Source organism: Cebus imitator, unplaced genomic scaffold, assembly GCF_001604975.1.
Source record: "Cebus imitator isolate Cc_AM_T3 unplaced genomic scaffold, Cebus_imitator-1.0 Scaffold10, whole genome shotgun sequence".
NCBI lineage: Eukaryota > Metazoa > Chordata > Mammalia > Primates > Cebidae > Cebus > Cebus imitator.
The window spans coordinates 628,442-647,857 of NW_016107325.1; positions in this window are offsets into that span (position 1 = coordinate 628,442).

Consider the following 19,416-nt stretch of genomic DNA (forward strand, 5'->3'; position numbering starts at 1 on the left):
AAAAAGCCTCAGACTGCAATGGGTAGGTGCCAGCATTTTCAACATTCTGGTGCACAATCATGAATCTGAATACCTATTTTAATGTGGCATAGTTTGCAAGTGGAGCTACTTACAAGAGAAATGTTAACTAATGGCAACATCCACTTTTTCTTCCCTAGCTTGGGGATGTAAGAAGAAAAATGATCATTGGGTTGCCTGGTTAAAACACACATTACCCATTTGCTTGAAGCTGTTCACCTCACAGAAATAACACTTTTGCGTGTTTTCTCCTCCATGTTACACATAAAATATATATTTATCACTATAAATCAATATCTAGCTATCTTCACAGGCTATCTTATGCCCTTTGGAGATAAATGTAGAACATGATAACTGAACCCACTATAACATCTCTGAATAGATATTTAGCTATTATATAAATACAAGGAATATGAGACAAAAATTTATACTTGTAGATTTAAATGTATTTGTTCTATAAGAATAAAAAAGAAAAAAATCATTGATATCACTATAAATAATTATTTATATTCATTCTACTTTAAGATGACACAAATTTTATAATTATACAAGAACTGATGACAACTACGTGTAGAGCTTTTCACCAAAAACAATTACAAGTTGAAATGATTAAATTGGGGATTTTTCTGTCATAATTAGATGGAGCAGGATTTACAAGGGCAGGTGTACATAATACTTTATTAGCCAATAGCATCTAAGGACTTCTAGCTTTTCTTTAATATCATCACATTGTGTATCACCTAAAATCTGGAATAAATTAGCTATTCTTCTATCTATAAGAAATATTCATGACAATTCACAGTTGAGGCAGATGGGATATGATCAATAAAAAGCCTACTAGTCTTTAGTACTTACAACCTTCCCATGAATCTCAACCAAAAGAAGTAATAAATAAGTGGCACATACGAATAGTACCTTTAAATAAGCAAGTGAGCCTTCTTCAGCAACAAGCAACATTTTCTGGATATCAAAAATAATAACTGGTTTTGCAGCAATGCAGCATGGAAACACAAGGGTATAAGATATACTGTACTTTAAGCTCTGTTTGATGAATCTGAGCACAGTTCCTGGGGGATAGATTACTTTAAACCATGCTCTTTTACTTTCTAATCCTGACTTGATTTGATTTGTACTTTAATACAGCTGCCTGGCAATTCAACAGCAAATAGAGACTATTTATGTAATCAGATTGTAAGTAGTGGGACAAGAAGAAACTCTCTAGAACCTTTTTGGAAAATAGTTTGTTGTACTTTTTATTTATTGAACAGCAGGGCTCCGGGCTTTCCAGTGCTCATTATAATTGGTTTTCTGCTTGAACTTTCAAAAACTGTCATGTCAATACTCAAACAGAATTTTTTTGCTTACTGTATGGCTATGGGCTCTATTTTCTCATGTGCAACTTGACAAAGTTCTTGTAATACCTTAGAGGCAAAGTTCTAGAGTTTCTTTTGCTATTTAAGAAAACCGGGAATCAGAGGTCTTTAGTGTATTGCACATTTGTGTTCCTCTTTTGCAATTAAATGCCTTAAACTAAGATACTGTTTCCTTTTATGACTACCCCTGCCTATTCATAAGCCTCTACTGTTCTGTGGGAGGAGTTTGCTTTTGCCATACCACACAACAATATGCTCTTAATTCTACTTATAAGGAATATGATTTTCCACCAATATGTTTATAATCATACTTTATATTCCAGTTACTATTTGACAAAGAATTCCCCCTTTCTCTAAACGTTTATTTCCTATACCACTACCAGAAGTACAAATGTGAATTTTATATTCCCCAACCCTTTCCTTTCAAAAACCCTAAAAATTCAACCAACCACTTATCCACAATAAGAACTTCAAATGGACTTAACACAAAGTAAAACATTTGTACAAAATGGAAGTGAATTATTAAACTCTAGCCTTGCAATAGCCTGTTTTGAGTAATATTAATATTTACATTTTCAAAGAAGTTAGCCCTATCATATTCTATTTTTTAACTAGAGACCGTTTTTGCATTGTATGATTATTTATAATAATTTTCTATGTGGCTAGAAACCATAGTTGGGAGAAGAAATATTTGTGGTAGAAATTATGCTCTGTATTTCATTTTATTTCCTATTTTTTTTTTCATTTCTACCTTTTTAAAGTAATCATCTCTTAGGAACTATACAAGGAGTGAATATTTTCTCTGTATTTTAAAATCACACTACTTAAAATAAATTTTAAAAGAACATTGAATAACTTCAAATTTTTATAACAACTGTTAAGGTATAACAGCAGCCTTTGCTTCAACTAGACAATAGAGTACATAGTTTCTATGGAATTTCGGATAAATGTTGACCTATTTCAATTTTGTTGTTGATTATTTGGTTGTTCTTCTTTAATGATTATTAAAGAAAGACATTGTTCTATTAAACTAAAACCTTGCCTTTGATTTAGTTCCATTTCACTACCATCCTAATTTTGTTGTAGCGGTGGTTAAAACTGTAATTATAAAGTTGAAACCATTTTTTCTCAAAACCAACCCAGGTGCTGTATTTTCCAAATCCAAGTGTTCACTAACAAAGCAGCCATCCAGAAGCACAAGCTTGACTTTAAATGCAATCAAAGAAATGCATCTGCAAAGAAAAATATGCATCATTGAAATGCTGTAGCTGCTGATCAAATTTACAATCATATTCTCAAGTACGATCCTTATGAAACTGGCTCGATGATGCAAGCTGCAAGTTACTTTTAAAACACAATTGTGCTCTTTTAACACTTGCATGGAAAACAAAATGGGCACCTCCAGGGCTAGGTAGATCCTTATGCAATACAAAATACAGATAGGTTCTATGTATTATCGTGCATTTAGAACATTTATATTCGGCATCCAGAAAAAGATTTCCAAAACATTGGTGGGAATTAGGACATAACTAAAAATAAAAAGATAACACAACATAATGAGAATATGAATAGAAATGAAAAATATTTTAGATGTTCAAGAAATGAAAAAATATCTGGCAATGCTGACTTGAAACAACAATAGACATGGAGGCTCTTGCTGGAATCTATTATTTATTTCAAATATTTAACTGGAGTGGATTTGTATATTTATACAATCATATCTGTGAAGATAGTCATGTTTAACCACAGTATGACTTACAGCTTGATCCTGGAAATATAAGTTTGCCATGCTATAGTACAGGTTTAAGGTGACCATCAGAATCCAATAAAAATATGAAATCCATTAAATTCTTAGAGTGAAACTCATTCCCTGGATCTCAAATAGCAAACTGCTTGTGTTTGGCAGCTTTTTGCTTTCATAATTTTATGTCTATGCTGTTCTTTGTGTAAGTAAATATATAATCTCTGTTATATGCAAACTTAAAAAAAAAACTAAATTTTCCAGAAAAAATACATTGAAAGTTATATGAACATATTTATATATCTATATGCATTTTTACATATATCAACTAATAAATCAGTTTGCTGATTAGATTAAAAATCATTTTATGTTTTTCTTATGGAATATGCTCATCTATTTTAAGAAGCTGTATTATGGTATTATCTATTCTATTATCTTTTGTGTTATCAGACTGAGGGTATAGAGCAGTGTTTTTGTTTCATCACATAATACAACTGGCTGAAATTTGCTGCCCCTGTACACTAAACTCAGAAGACAGATCTGATTCTGTGGCTTTAGCTCCCAAAACTACATCAAGGCTACTCTTTTAGTCAACTTGGAAATTTATATACTATACACTAACCCTCCTTTAATATCCTCTCCCTCTTTCCTCTGGGCATTTATTGCTGTTCTTTCTAGTTCAGTAACCAGTGAGCAGAAGGTTCATTAAAACTAATTGAATTGGAAACTTGTCTGCCCTGGGAAATGTTAACTCTTTGTTGTTATCTGTAGGAAATTCCTTTTGTTATGTTCCTTTGAATTGAATTATTGGATCTTAATGTTACAAACACTGTGTTAAAAGCGATTTCCATCTTTCTTATGGTCTAGACAGCAAGTTTCAGAAAAACGTCCTTCTATCGAATCAAATTTTACCAAAATAAAGCAGTATTTTATTCAATGACGTAAACGGCAATATTGCACACTGTTCAAGGACTGGAACGATGTTTCCCTGTTAACTCTTTTAGTGCTTCTAGTCACTGCAACACTGACTGGATATTTAAAAGGGAAGAGGTTTCTATTATGGCTCATTTTCACTTGGTAAAATACACAACACAACTGCAGGTTAGCAAGTCAATGTTAGTGGAATATGGATTATCAAAGAACATTAACCCCACAATTGCAGACGTTCTACCCATTCGAACAAATGTCAAAATGAAAAGATTATAATTATTCTTAATGATATAGGGGCCCTCACTTTAGCTTATCATTTGTAATCATTTGGAAATTGTGCTGAAAAAATACATTTGAAATAAGGGGTTAAGAGGCTATATGTGAGTTTTGGAATTGTTTAGAGCAGGGAAATATTGACAACATGGTGAACATTTGATAATAGTCACAGTAGTAGATTTTTGCCAGCTTTAAAAATCAATGGAAAATAACAGGCAACCCACTGTTGCTAATAAAAGTAAATATTTATGACTGATTTGACTGTGCTTCAATACCAGTCAATCACTTTCTAAAGGATCTTTGCAATTCATTAACCTCTTTTTACTGGTCTTGTCCCTGTTGGTATTAGCCATTAAAAAAGAATAAGGGAGGGGTTTTGATTTTTCTGTTCTCATCATTCACAGCTTATTTGTTCTTTCCCTTCATTCCCATACATCGCCACTAAATTGATTGTCTGTTTAGTCACATGAATGATAAAGTAGCAGTGCCAGCAAGATTGAAAGCCTCCATTAATTTCTGAGGAAGGTGAGTTCTTCTGCTTCAACCACAACCTATAACAAAGATACTTCTCATACTGTCTTCCATCACTAGTAATTCTTCTTGTGATAGAGTCCACATAACTGTGCGACTTCCCTTTTAAACTTCTCCCTGGGTGAACTTTAAGAAAACAGATATTTATTCATATCATCTCAAAATTGTCTGTCTTACCATGCTTTCAAACTGGCCACGATCTTTATGCACAAAAAGTCAGACAAAAGTTTTTATTAAAATGGCATTGAAAACAATGCTTAATATGTTTTTTATAAAATGTCACAAAATTTCATTCATTCAATAATCAGCCCACTCAAAGGTAAATCTTTCACGCAGTGGGAGACATCCTCTTTTATTAAAAGAGCTTTTTAGAGCACTTCTATAATACAGTTTTAGGTGTCTGAGATCCGTGTTTAAAAATAAAAGCACTACACCTTATTGGTGTTTCTTTTTTACTTCTTAAAATATTCATAAAATCATAACCATCCAAAATTATCTATAGCAACTGTGTTTCCTTACAGAGGTAGTCTGTGATGTATTACAGTGGTACTTTAAGTTGCTTTAATTGCCGTTGTAAGTACATATTTTGTCACTGAATAACAGACTGAACAGACGTGTAAAACCTGCATAACTTACCAGTGTGTATAAGTTAAAGCCACCTCTCTGCAGCCTTAAATTATAACCCTCTGTGGAGATGGATTTTTTTTAACTCTTTCAATGGTACATGTGTTTTATTTCCCCCATATTCTCATGTTTATAATAAGAGGTAACATTTATTGAGCTATAAAGGCTTATTGTATAGCAGGCACTGTGCTTTTAAAAGAAAGAAATTTTAACATAAATTGTCTTATTTAATCCTCTTATTGGCTCTATGAGGGAAATCCTATTATAACTACAATTTCTCAAATGAGGAAACTGAGGCTGCAAGAGGTTAAATAATTTGTCCAAGATCAGACTCATGTTAAGCAGTAAAAACTGAATTTGCACAACAGTACAACAGTCTGAAGCCAGAGCCCATGTTCTTAGTGCATTACCTCACCTCCGTTGGCTCATCCCTCATAGCCTACCTTGCGAGAAATACTTGTAAATTGGCCTGTCTATTCCTCACCCCAGATTATAACATCTCACAAGGGCCAACGTATCATACTCCCCCTCTGAACCACAATTATGCCTTAGGTTGACACTTTGCATATGGTGGGTGTCTTTTAATTGCCAGAGTATGCATACTACACAGGGACAAATTCTAACAATTTAGATTTCTTTCCTTTCTTCCTTTGTAATGGCTCCAGGCACTATAAAAAAATAAAAAATTTAAAAAATAAAAACAAAAACAAAACAGCAAAAAAAAAACAAAACAAAAAAAAACAGTGGTACAGAGGCTAGTTTCAAACACAACCCCGCACATACACACACACAAACCCAAAAACAGCACAGGAGGGAATCGATGAGTGTGGCACAGACAGCAATAAAGAAATACCAGCAATTTGAAGCCCTGTACCTAAACCTACACCTGCTGCCTTCATATTGAGAGTTCCAAGGGTGGCCAGTAGCATAAGTTCTGAGCTAAAGATACCAATGTCTCTTCATAAAAAGTTAAAAGTCTAAGGTATTGTTTCATCTACACTGGTATCTTGACCTACCATTCAGACCCACATTCTGAGAGCCTTATCATCAGCTTCTCTATGAAAGGTCAGTGCATTGAAATTAGTTAGAAATGGGACCATGTCTGTTGGGAAAGCTGGCTAGCCATGTGCAGAAAGCAGAAACTGGACCCCTTCCTGACACCTTACACTAAAATTAACTCCAGATGGATTAAAGACTTAAACATAAGACCTAACATCATAAAAACCCTAGAAGAAAATCTAGGCAAAACCATTCAGGACGTAGGTGTAGGCAAGGACTTCATGACCAAAACACCAAAAGCATTGACAACAAAAGCCAAAATAGACAAATGGGACCTAATCAAACTCCACAGCTTCTGCACAGCAAAAGAAACAATCATTAGAGTGAATCGGCAACCAACAGATTGGGAAAAAATTTTTGCAGTTTACCCATCTGACAAAGGGCTGATATCCAAAATTTACAAAGAACTAAAGCAGATTTACAAGAAAAAAACTAACAAGCCCATTCAAAAGTGGGCAAAGGATATGAACAGATACTTTACAAAAGAAGACATACGTGAGGCCAACAAACATATGAAAAAATGCTCATCATCACTGGTCATCAGAGAAATGCAAATCAAAACTACATTGAGATACCATCTCACGCCGGTAAGAATGGCGAACATTAAAAAATCTGGAGACAGCAGATGCTGGAGAGGATGTGGAGAAGTAGGAACACTTTTACACTGTTGGTGGGAGTGTAAATTAGTTCAACCATTGTGGAAGACAGTGTGGCGATTCCTCAAGGGCATAGAAATAGAAATTCCATTTGACCCAGCAATCCCATTACTGGGTATATATCCAAAGGATTACAAATCGTTCTACTATAAGGACACGTGTACACGAATGTTCATTGCAGCACTGTTTACAATAGCAAGGACCTGGAACCAACCCAAATGCCCATCGACGATAGACTGGATAGGGAAAATGTGGCACATATACACCATGGAATATTATGCAGCCATCAAAAACGATGAGTTTGGGTCCTTTGTGGGGACATGGATGAACCTGGAAACCATCATTCTCAGCAAACTGACAGAGGAGCAGAAGATCAAACACCGCATGTTCTCACTCATAGGTGGGTGTTGAACGATGAGAGCACATGGACAAAGGGAGGGGAGCACTACACACTGGGGTCAGTTGGGGGGAAATAGGGGAGGGACGGTGGGGGGGGAGGGGGGGGGGATAGCAGGGGGAGAAATGCCAGATGTAGGTGATGGGGAGGAAGGCAGCAAATCACACTGCCAGGTGTGTTCCTATGCAACAATTTTGCATGTTCTTCACATGTACCCCAAAACATAAAATACAATAAAATAAATAAATGGGAAAAAAAATAAATAAATAAAATAAAATAAAATAAAATAAAAAAGAAATGGGACCATGTCCAGTTTTTCTAATCATAGGTAGTAGACTTCAGTTCTTGGCAGTCCCAAGTTTGGAAAACTCCTTTCTATGGATCAATATTAAAATTCCCCTCAGTAGAGAAGACTAATCTGTTGTTCTCAACAATGGATGCACATAGGACATTGTTTTCTTATGCTTCCAGTAGAGTGATACAAGTTCTCATGTGCAGCAGCTAATCCACAGTTTGGGACCTAGCATAGGCTTCATACACATTATAAGATATTGGAGAAATAAAAGATGACTGCAGGGAGAGTAACATGAATATCAGTAACACAAGCATATCCTACTAGTGGGAGCAATGGAAAGAGGGAGGTTCTTTCTTCACAGATAATGAATCTAAAGTTCATAGCTTTTGACAGACTTTCTTTTTTTTTCTCTTTGTATGCATTTGTTTTTCAAATATTATTCATTTCATAACAAAGAAATATTTCTTCCTTAGAGATGGGTTTTGAAAATGGGCACTGAATTTCTCAAAGGATGAAAATGATGGATGGAGGCACAGCAAGGAGAAAAAGTCTCTGCCATGAAGTTTCGTCTTCTAGATCATGGTGCTGGGGAAAGAGAAAAGTACACTAAGAGGAATACCACAATGGCAAGAGACCTGAGAGTTCTGGTTCTGAATTAGGGATTATAATATTAACCAATTGCTTATATGCCATTTTCGGTTTTTAGAAAAAGAGTAACGTCCGGGCATGGTAGCTCAAGCCTGTAATCCCAACACTTTGGGAAGCTGACGTGGGCAAATCACGAGATCAGGAGATCAAGACCATCCTGGCTAACATGGTGAAACCCTGTCTCTACTAAAAATACAAAAAATTAGCCGGGTGTGGTGGCACGTGCCTGTAGACTCAACTAGTTGGGAGGCTGGGACAGGAGAATCGCTTGAACCCAGGAAGTGGATGTTGCAGTGAGCCAAGATCATGCCACTGCACTCCAGCCTGGGTGACAGAGCAAGACTCCACCTCAAAAAGAAAAAAAAGAGTAACAAAAATGACTATAAAACAATCATTAAATTATAAAGAATCATATACACTGCTGACAAATTTAATATTTCCTATATAGTTAAATTATTATTTCTCATTAAGAATGTGTTTTTATTTATAGAAAATATTTTAATGTTTATTTTAAGAAAATTAATAATATTTGACACCTAAAGGGTGGTACAATGAATTTACAAAAGCTATACCCATTAATACTTTATTAGGAAATATATTCCTGGCTGCATCATTTACCAAAAATAGTAACAATTTTTTCCAAACTAGAAATCTATCATAACTCTCTATTCGATAAAATTCACAAAGTAAACATGAGAAAAATAATTCAGCAGGCAGCAAAACCTTTGCATTAGGGACAAGGACAGAGGGAAATAAAGCCTAAAGCAGTGACGCAAGTATATTGATGGTAAAAGATTTCATTAAGGTTGCCTATTTATATGACTTCCTTTGTTAACGGCGTTGCAGAAAAACTGGGGTTCCTTGGCAAATTCAAATGTCCTGAGAACAGTTTTGCATCATGTAATATTACAGAAATGGTTGCAGTCATGGTAACAGCTGCCTCAAGAAAGATTTCTAACACTTCAGGTTTCCTCGGCCAGATGCCTCTGCCTTCTCATCTATTCATCCTTGCATGCTGACCCCATGAAGACTGTACGCATGCTTCTCCTAAGAAGCAAGTAACCTTGATTTTCACGAGTCCACTTACACTTTCCCTCACGCTCTACAATATTTGAATCACTAAAATCTCATTAATGTTGGCTTGCAAACTGATTATGTACTTAGCCTTTCTTTTTAGATACTTTCCCTTTAAGTGGATGTCGATTATTTTCATAGTTTAAAATTGTTTTCAAAATAGTAGCAAATTACCCTTATATTCCTAAAGCTTTTCATTAAGAAGTTTAACAAATGAATGATAGGTGATTTACATAGGCAGAGATATTTAAATTAAAAACACACTTGCATTTATACTTGAATATCAGAAAATGACAGGTGGCACCAAATTGCAATGTTTCTGACCTACATGGGAAACCAATTAATAATTATTCTTCCAACATCAGTAACTCTGAGATCTTATATTGAAGTCACCAAGAGGATTTAAAAACACATCCTTACGGAAGTCGTCTAACCTCTTTAGATCTTAGTATTCTGCTCTGGAAATGAAAAGGTTGAATGATTTGATCTCTAAATCCCTAACAATCTCAACCATTTTGACATAAGTTTCCAGGGAGAGGGAAGGAAGACAACTTGAGCTACCAAGTGGGCAGGTAAAAAGGGAAGATTGGAAAGGTCACGGATGACAAAATTCATATTTGGTGCTAAGACTTGGCCTGGTAAGCAGTGCTGAGAACCGGTAAATGTTCTGAGCTTATCTTTGAGATTAGGAGACAGAGTCAATCAAAAGGATTAATTTTTGTAAGTTTGAAGGCCCCTAAAGAGAGGCAGGAAATTCAACCCACTGATCTTGAGACTCCCTGTTGCCCTGTGATGGTATCTGTCTCAGATGAGGGGCCAACTCCGACCTTTCGTGGGGGAATCTTCCCTGCATGTTTCTCTCCTATACCCAGACCTTTGAATTTCAGGAGAAAAGGGGCTTCTGGCCTTAAACGGGCCACCTTTAGAGTCTAGTCACAAATTTCTGCAGCATACAGCAACTTCTCACACAAAGAGAAAGCCCCTCGATGATGCCTCTTTATACATCGCAAAGGCAAACTTGGTTTGAAGTTTTTACAAAAAAGTAAATGGAATCTTACTTTTTCTTAATCCCTCTTATGCCTTTCAACTCATAATACAGAAGTAAAGAACCTGGAGTTTGTGAAATTCACTCAGGAAATAATAGAAATACAGTAACTCATCAATCCATTCATAGATACATTGGAGAAATACATATGACCTTTGATGCCTGGGAAGATTTTTGTCGAAGGCAAGGTCATCTAGAATTTTTCTCTTAAATGTGTTTCATAAAGGTAATCTTGTTCTCCCACCTCTCCCTGTCACCTGCCAGAGACTTTGCTCTTTGGATCATCCTTCTCAAGTGTTTATTTCTCCCTTCGAGTTCCTAGATAGGAAAGTATATACATTGCAATAAATATTCATGTTCAGGAGATTACTTCTTTAATAGACTTTGATGAGTTCTAGATTAATTTCAAAGTATTTTCACATTCTCTGTTACTGGGAATAATTATCAACATTATTTAAATATTAAGGTTGGAAAAATCCTAAAGCATCATTAATTGTAACCCTCAATTTCACGTGAAGAGGCTGAAACTCAGAGAAGTTAACTGACATCCAAGGTTGTTAATGACAAAAGACTTGATCTGTTGACTCCCAGTGTAGTGCTATTTCAATACAATAAAATGCCCCACTTTAGATAAAATCATGGATTGCCAAAGCTAATTGGGATTTTGCAGATGAACTATACCATGCTCCTCCTCTCTAGTAAGGAAGCTAAGGACTCACTAGTGCCATTTCCTTAGGAGACCTCGTTCTCTTCCCCGGGCAAGACCCACCTAACTGAATGTGCAGATATAGACCTTGAGTAGAAGAGGATATGTGAACTCAAGATGACCAAAGGAGACCTGCCTCATAATCTATATTAGGCTCAACACTCCAGAAATGCATCTCCTTTTAGAGAACCTTAACTTTTAAAGGCGAATTTAATTGTGGGAATTCAGGCACAATATGAACCAACAGGGTAAAGATCTTTGAGATAAGTGATGCCTTAAGGTCTTCAGACCAGCTCATGTTAACCAGAACTTGCACCCTCTTAGTAGGGCCTGCCTGTACACAACCACAACCATTTTTCCAACCCTGAGGGATGCTAAAAAAAAAATCAGTGCTAATACATGAATCATGACTGCATGCAAGTAAATGGCGAACGATAAAACTTAACAGAATTCTTATTAGGCCATAGTAAATGCTTCCAAAGTGGAAAAATGACCTGCAATATACAAGTGATTGTTATTCATACTATGAGTTCAGTTTACTCATTCTTCCTTTTGTGGCTAGCGTTACTTTCTTTCATTTGTTGAGGCAAGAAACATACATTTGTTATCAATACTCCATTAAGTTCAGTGGTAGGTCCTGGAATACAACTTTGAATAAGACAGACGTGATTTCTAACATATTTGCTGTTATAGAAAGAGGAACTTCAGGGTGATGAGAAAGCGTATTACAGGAGGATGAAACTACTAAAGATTCAAAGAAGACCTCTCTGAAGAAGCAAAGAATTCACTAGAGTTAGCAAGTCACCAAGTAGTAATAAAAGCGTCCTTAGGAAATGGAACAGCATATGCAAGAGACTAGAGCCCAAAGGAAACGGCATGTTAAAGGAACAAAAAAAGATCAGTACAATTGAAACAGCCAGAGTATTGGCTGTATCCATGTCTTATTTTGAAAAGTGTCTGTTCATATCCTTTGCCTACTTTTTATTGGGTTTTTTTTTCTTGTACATTTGTTTAAGTTCCTCATAGATGTTGCATATTAGACCTTTGTTGGAAGCATAGTTTGCAAAATTTTCTCCCATTCTGTAGGTTGTCTGTTTACCCTGCTGATAGTTTCTTTTGGTGTGCAGAAGCTCTTTAGTTTAATTAGATCCCATTTGTCCATTTTTGCTTTTGTTGCAATTGCTTTTAATGTCTTTGTCATGAAACATTTGCCCATGTCTGTAACCTGAATGGTATTAGCTACATTGTCTTCCAGGATTTTTATAGTTTGGAATTTTACATTCAAGTCTTTAATTAATCTTGAGTTACTTTTGCATATGGTATAAGGAAGGGGTCCAGTTTCAATCTTCTGCATATGGCTAGTCAGTTATCCCAGAACCATTTATTGAATATTAAATTGCCTGCTTTTGTCAGATTTGTTAAAGATCAGATAGTTCTAGATGTGTGGTCTTATTTCTGGGTTCTGTATTCTGTTCCATTGGTCTATGTGTCTGTTTTTGGACCAGTTCAATGCAGCCAACAATCATATGAAAAAAAGTTCAACATCACTGATCATTAGAGAAATGCAAATCAAAACCACAATGCAACACCATCTAACACCAGTCAAAATGGCTATTACTAAAAAGTCAAAAAATAACAGATGCTGGTGAGGTTGTAGAAAAAAGGGAATATTTATGCACTGTTAGTAGTAGTGTAAATTAGTTCAGCCATTAGGGAAGGCAGTGTGGCAATTCCTGAAAGACCTAAAGACAGAGAAATATCATTTGACCCAGCAATCCCATTCCCATTCCTGGGGATATACCAAAGAAATATAAATCATTCTACCATAAAGACATATGAATGTATATGTTCATTGCAGCACTATTCACAATAGCAAAGGCGTGAAATCAACCTAAATGCCCACCAATAATAGACTGGATGAAGACAGTGAGCTTCATATACACCATAGAATACTATGCCGCTCTAAAATAGAATGAGATTATGTCATTTCCAGGGATACGGATGGAGATGGGGGTCATTTTTCTTAGCAAATTAATGCAGAAACAGAAAACTAAATACCTCATGTCCTCACTTTATGTGAGAACTGAATGATGAGAACACATGGACACATAGAGAGGAACAACACACACTGGGACCTCTTGGAGGGTGGGAGGAGGGAGAAGGTCAGAAAAAATAACCAATGCATGCTAGGCTTAATACCCAGATGATGGAATAAACTATACAACAAACCCCCATAACACAAGTTTACCTATGTAACAAACCTGCACATGTACCCCTGAACTTAAAAGTTAAAAAAAAAAACAGTAAGAATGACAAAGAAAATATGAATTATAACTACCTAGGAGAAATATTTCTAAAAAAGAAAGATATCCTGTTGTACAATTGGAATCAACTCTGTTGATTTTGCTTATGTGAAGCCTGTAAGTGGCCTCATGAGCCTGTGTACAAATCTGGTGCTCCCTATGGGCATAGGTGAGTGCTTTGATGCAGCAGGGTGTAACTCATCCCCACTTCAACTGATACCTCCCGTGGGGGAACTCATGCTAGCTCAACTTTTTCTAACCCACTGGGCAACCTTCCACCTCTCTTCTTGCAGTGGAGTCTGATCCTCTGGTCCTCTAAATTGGGTCTTTAGCAAATTAGATCAAATCTGGCCACTTTGCCCAGACTACAGGGATCCAGAGGCACAAACCACATCTGTGCCACATGGAGCAGTCAGTTTGTGGGTGGTTCTACTTCTCTTCCTTCTGCCTGACAATCATCTCCACCTCTCTCTTCCTCCTGCCCAACAAGTTACAGAGATCAGATTAGCCGAAGTCTAAATAAAGCCCAGGATGCCAATTTTTGTTTCTTGCAAGCACCTCAATTTCTACAAGTAATTATATGGAAGGCCCCTCACTTAACTTGCTTGAAGAATATTTCTCTTCTCTTCCTTATGGGGAAAGAGAAAGGAAAAAAATCCCAACCCTCCCTCCTCCCCAGATGAGATGAGTGCCTTTCCACAGATTTTACCTATCCCCTCATTCCTGTGCTCACTTCTCTATGTTCCTGCTTCCCCTAGTCTTTTGTTTATAAAGTAGGAAAGTAGACGGGGAGTTATGCATACACAATCCACAGACGGGAAAGAAAACTTCTCATCATAGAAATACATTTCCCATTGGTCTATTACCAAAAGATGAAATTATCAAATACGTATTCTTAAATCCTGAAACTCTGCAGGAGGCAGTGCATGACAATAGGCTGCCCCTTTAAGACCTCTTGCCTCAGGGACCACAGAGATCCATACCCAGCCATTTTAAAGCGATCTTGATTCCTGAAGATGTTGACCCTTGGAATTAGTTTCCTTTTTAACTTCCCTTTTTCTGCCCTCTCATTTGCCTCTGATGTTTCCTGACTTTGATGTGTCTTCAGGGTTTCAATTCTAGTATCCACACCATTACACTCCTGGTGTCTTCTGTCCTGACACCCTGTAATTGAACTTGGCTAACCCTGCAACTTCTGTCCTGCCTCTCGGGCTTCATGTTGATCTTTTTCCCTGGTACTGGCCCCCACGATATCTCTGGTTTCTATCTTCCTATTGCAGATTCCTTCAGGATTAGGTCACGAGAAATTCTCTGAATTCCCAAAATCATAGCATTCTGTATTTTTTATAAAACTTTACGGTAGACTAAAAATGAGTGACCGTAATAATGAAAAGCAAATCAATTTTCTAATAGAATTTCCCCCTAATCATTTTCTATTTAAAGAATAACAATTTAATAATTAATGATAAGTTCATGATATCATGAAACAATATACATTGTAAAGTTTAATAACAAAATGTTCTCTAAATTTTATAAACATTAGGTAATTGAAAACATTCAAATCAAATAGTACAAAGATACCAATTAAAAATAATTTCAAAAATTAAGAAAAGCCATAAAGATTTAATATTTAGAATTTTGTACTCCTAAAATAAAATTTTAAATATGCAAAGCATTAATTACCCTATCTGAAAGTCTTGATCTTTGTTTTATGACAAATATTCCAGATGTAAAAAAGCTTCTTTTTTTTAATTTTTTTTTTTTTCTTTTGAAATGAAGTCTCGCTCTGTCGCCCAGGCTGGAGTGCAGTGGCACAATCTTGGCTCACTGCAATCTCCACCTCCGGGTTCAAGTGAGTCTCCTCCTCCCTCAGCCTCCTGAGTAGCTGGGATTACAGGCGTGTACCACCACACCTGGCTAATTTTTTTGTATTTTTAGCAGAGACAAGGTTTCACCATGTTGGTCAGGCTAGTCTTGAAATCCTGACCTTGTGATTTACCCGCCTTGGCCTTCCAGAGTGCTGGGATTACAGGCGTGATCCACCGTGCCTGGCCCTAAAAAAAATTCTTGCATCTTGCATTGACTTGCAAGACTGCACCCAATAGTACATTCAAGGCAGTGTGTTGGGATACATGTTACTTCATACAAACTAATTTTTTTAATGATGAAACTATTCTGTTTGATTGATCTTATTTTGGTTTTGCTATTAAAAGTGATATTGCTTTTGCTAATTTAGATTTTAGATGGATTTTTTACTTTTTGTATGAGTATTGAATTCATTTCTTTATTTTTTTTTTTCTGTTAAAGCACTTACAAAGAACTGTAGCCTCCAGCGAATAATCAAATACTGGAAAACTCCAGTGAACATTATTGTTTAGGATTCAAATAAGGTAATATTCGGATCTCCTAGCAAAGTTAGCAGCACTCCACAGAATCACATTTCAAAAGTTCCAATTTAAAGGGTTGTTTTTCTTCCACAACTGTCTATTTCTTGGAACACCTCTCATAGAACTTGTATAAAATATACTATGAGCATGAACATTTTTGTTTTATTTCCAGGAATGGCTCAGTGTTAGCAACAGATAGAGCCATGCACACACATACACACACTCTCTCTCTCTCTCACACACACACACACACACACACACACACACACACACAACCAGACAACAACAATAAGCAAGACTGACTGTAAGATGGGGAACACTTCTTTTCTCCTTGCTCCTGTTCCAGTTTCCAGAAATGTTTACTTTAGTCTTTGATTCTCCTGTCAGTGTTTCTTGCTCTTCCTTTTGAATTAATATTAGTGGATTTCTTCAAACCAGTAACATCTTGATTGTTAAGCCTTCATTATAATGCCTTTTCCTATTTTCCTGAATTCTCAATGGATTTTTTTTTTTTTTTGCAGAATTCAGGGTTCAGAAAACATAAATTTCCTGAGAAATGTCAAGAAGAAATTCCTGCACGGAAACATTAAGTCTCATTATAGCACAACACATAGTCAATGCATGTAAGGGGTAAGTGATAAAAGTCAAGAGTTTGGTTTCCCAGTAAGTGGAATTTGCTAAGCAGATAAAATGTTATATAAATACACACACACACACACACACACACACACACACACACACGCAGACATATACATATATATGCATATGTATATGAAAAATATCCAATTTTGGACATGAAAATGTATGCCTCCCAAACATTTTCATGTCATTGGACATGTAGAAAGCATCCAGATTTGTAGCACACACTGGGACATGTGGAGAAGCTCAACCTGTGGCTTCTGCCACTCCAAGCCCTGGGAGCAGAGAAGATCAAAATATCAGCAGAGCAGTCAGCTACTTCTGCAGTGTAACATGGGTGTCTTCCCATGAGGGATGAGACATGACACTGACAGGTTGAAATGAACAGACTAAGCTAGCGAGGACTCAAACAGAACCAAGCTTGAGTCCCTAAGAAAAGGTTTCACAGCATGGGAAGGGGAAAGAGCAATGAATTTACAGGGACTCATCCTGACCTAAACTCTCCATCTACTTATTCATCAAAATGCCTATTAGTCGGACATGATGAATTGCAGGGTTTTTATTTCTTTTTGGTTTTGCGGGGTTTGGGGGTGGGATTATATATGAACTTACCATGCTGTTGTTAATACTTTATGACATTGGCATACTGTACCTATATGCTCAACTGGCCAGTAGATACTGGTCAGATTTAACTGCTAAATGGGGCAGTTGAGAAATAAATGAGTTGCCTGGACCCTGAAGTTATAGAGAGACATCTGCAGTTAAACGAATGAAGGGAAAGAGCTAAACCACGGATTCTTTGCTCTTGTCTCTTTGTTCTAACCCTCAAGCATGTTGAAGTCCAAACTGATGTCACTGTATTCTTGGGAACCTGAAGCTCAGAGAACACTTCTCTTGAGATAAGCAGACTTCTGTTTGCTGAACTGGCTTAACCAACTAGTCAAGTCAGCTCTTGGGCAGTATACACAGAAGTCATTTCATATCCCAAGGTGTGCTTTGTGGAATTAATGTCCCAGGAGCTCATAAAAATTCCTTGAGAGATGATCTACTAGCAGGGAACTATTTAGCACCAACTTTTACTCGTAAGAAAACCATTCGAAAGCTGATATTTCACCAAGTAGTGGTTCTCAGTTATGGCTGCAACATAAGAATTTCTGGAGAGTTTTAATACTAATACAAAGTCCCATATCCTCCCACCCCTCAGTTATTCTGATTTAATTAGTCTAGGTGGGACCAGGGCATCGCTATTATTTTAGAGCACTCTAAGTGATTCTATTATAGAGCCAGGAGTAAGAATTGTCATACTAAGATACGTAGCCTTTATAAAAAAGATGCTGGATTTTCCTATTTCCTAAGTAGCTACATTTGTAACAAGGGCATTCAACTTTTCATTTGGTTCACATCAATATATTTGATAGAAGTAGTGATATTACTTATATATTTAATGTGTGTCAGCGTGTCACACAGTCACACAAAGATGCTGCTGCTTCTTTCAAGAAACTAAGAATCTAAATAACAGCATTTAATCAATGGCAAATTGGAGTCAACAATAAGTTTCCAAAACAGTGGCTACTTCAATTAGATGTTAGGATTTTTGGTCAGTAAGTTCTCTAAGTTGCTGGAATACATTATTAAAAGAACCCATAAAAATTTCTTTCCCCAAATTGTGAAGAACTCACTAAGTACAACTTTTCTAATCAAAGTTTGAAGGCAGGTCTATCTGAAGGACAAAGAAAAGTTCAAAAGAACAAAGTTCAAATATGCAATACTGCCTAAAATGATTGGCCGTAGAAGCTTCTGTCCCTAGAATATCACAAAAGCTGACCTGTGAATGTCCAGAGAAAGGTGTTAAGTTTGTGTCTGCAAATTGCCAGACAGTTTTTATTTCTCCAATTAAGTGATCCTCACCCTTCAGGTAGTAGAGCCCCTGAAGTGTGGTTCTATATGGAATACCAGGCACTGTTTAACAACTTAAAATGACTAGTACAATTTTGTGTGGAAATTGACCTTGTCTCACAAAATTTCAAGCAATAGCAGCTGACACAAGTTTAAGAAATATTTGTGGAAAAATATGTAAAAGGCTATACAGATGATCCTCAACTTACAAAAGGATGACATCCAATAAACCATCCATAGGTTTAAAATACCATGAAAGTAAAATGCATTTGATATATCTAACCTACTGGCTGTCATTGCTTATTTTAGACTGTTTTAAATATGCTCAGAACGCTTACATTTTCCTGTGGTTGGGCAAAGTCATCAAACCCAAAGCCTATTTTATATTATCAATATAATACAATGTTGAATATCTCATAATTTTCTGAATACTAGACATAAAAAACAGAATGGTTGTATGGGTACTGAAAGTACAGAGGTGTGGTCTCTACTGAATGTGCATTACTTTTGTGCTCCCATGAAGTTAAAAAATTATAAGTCAAACCATCTTAAGTTGGGAATGCCCTGTACTTATGACCTTTATGCCTACCTATTGATGGAAGAAAAATCTGAGGTTTGCTGGTATGAAGCAGAGGGAAATTGCAAATTTTAATGGGGATAGAAAAGCTTTAGGAAAATAATGTATAAAAGTTATTTTTCTTTTCTTTTTTTTTATTTTTTTTTGTTTTATTTTTATTTTGATTTTTTTGAGACAGGGCCTTGCTCTGTCACCCAGGCTAGAGTGCAGTGGCATGATCTCAGCTTACTGCAAGCTCTGC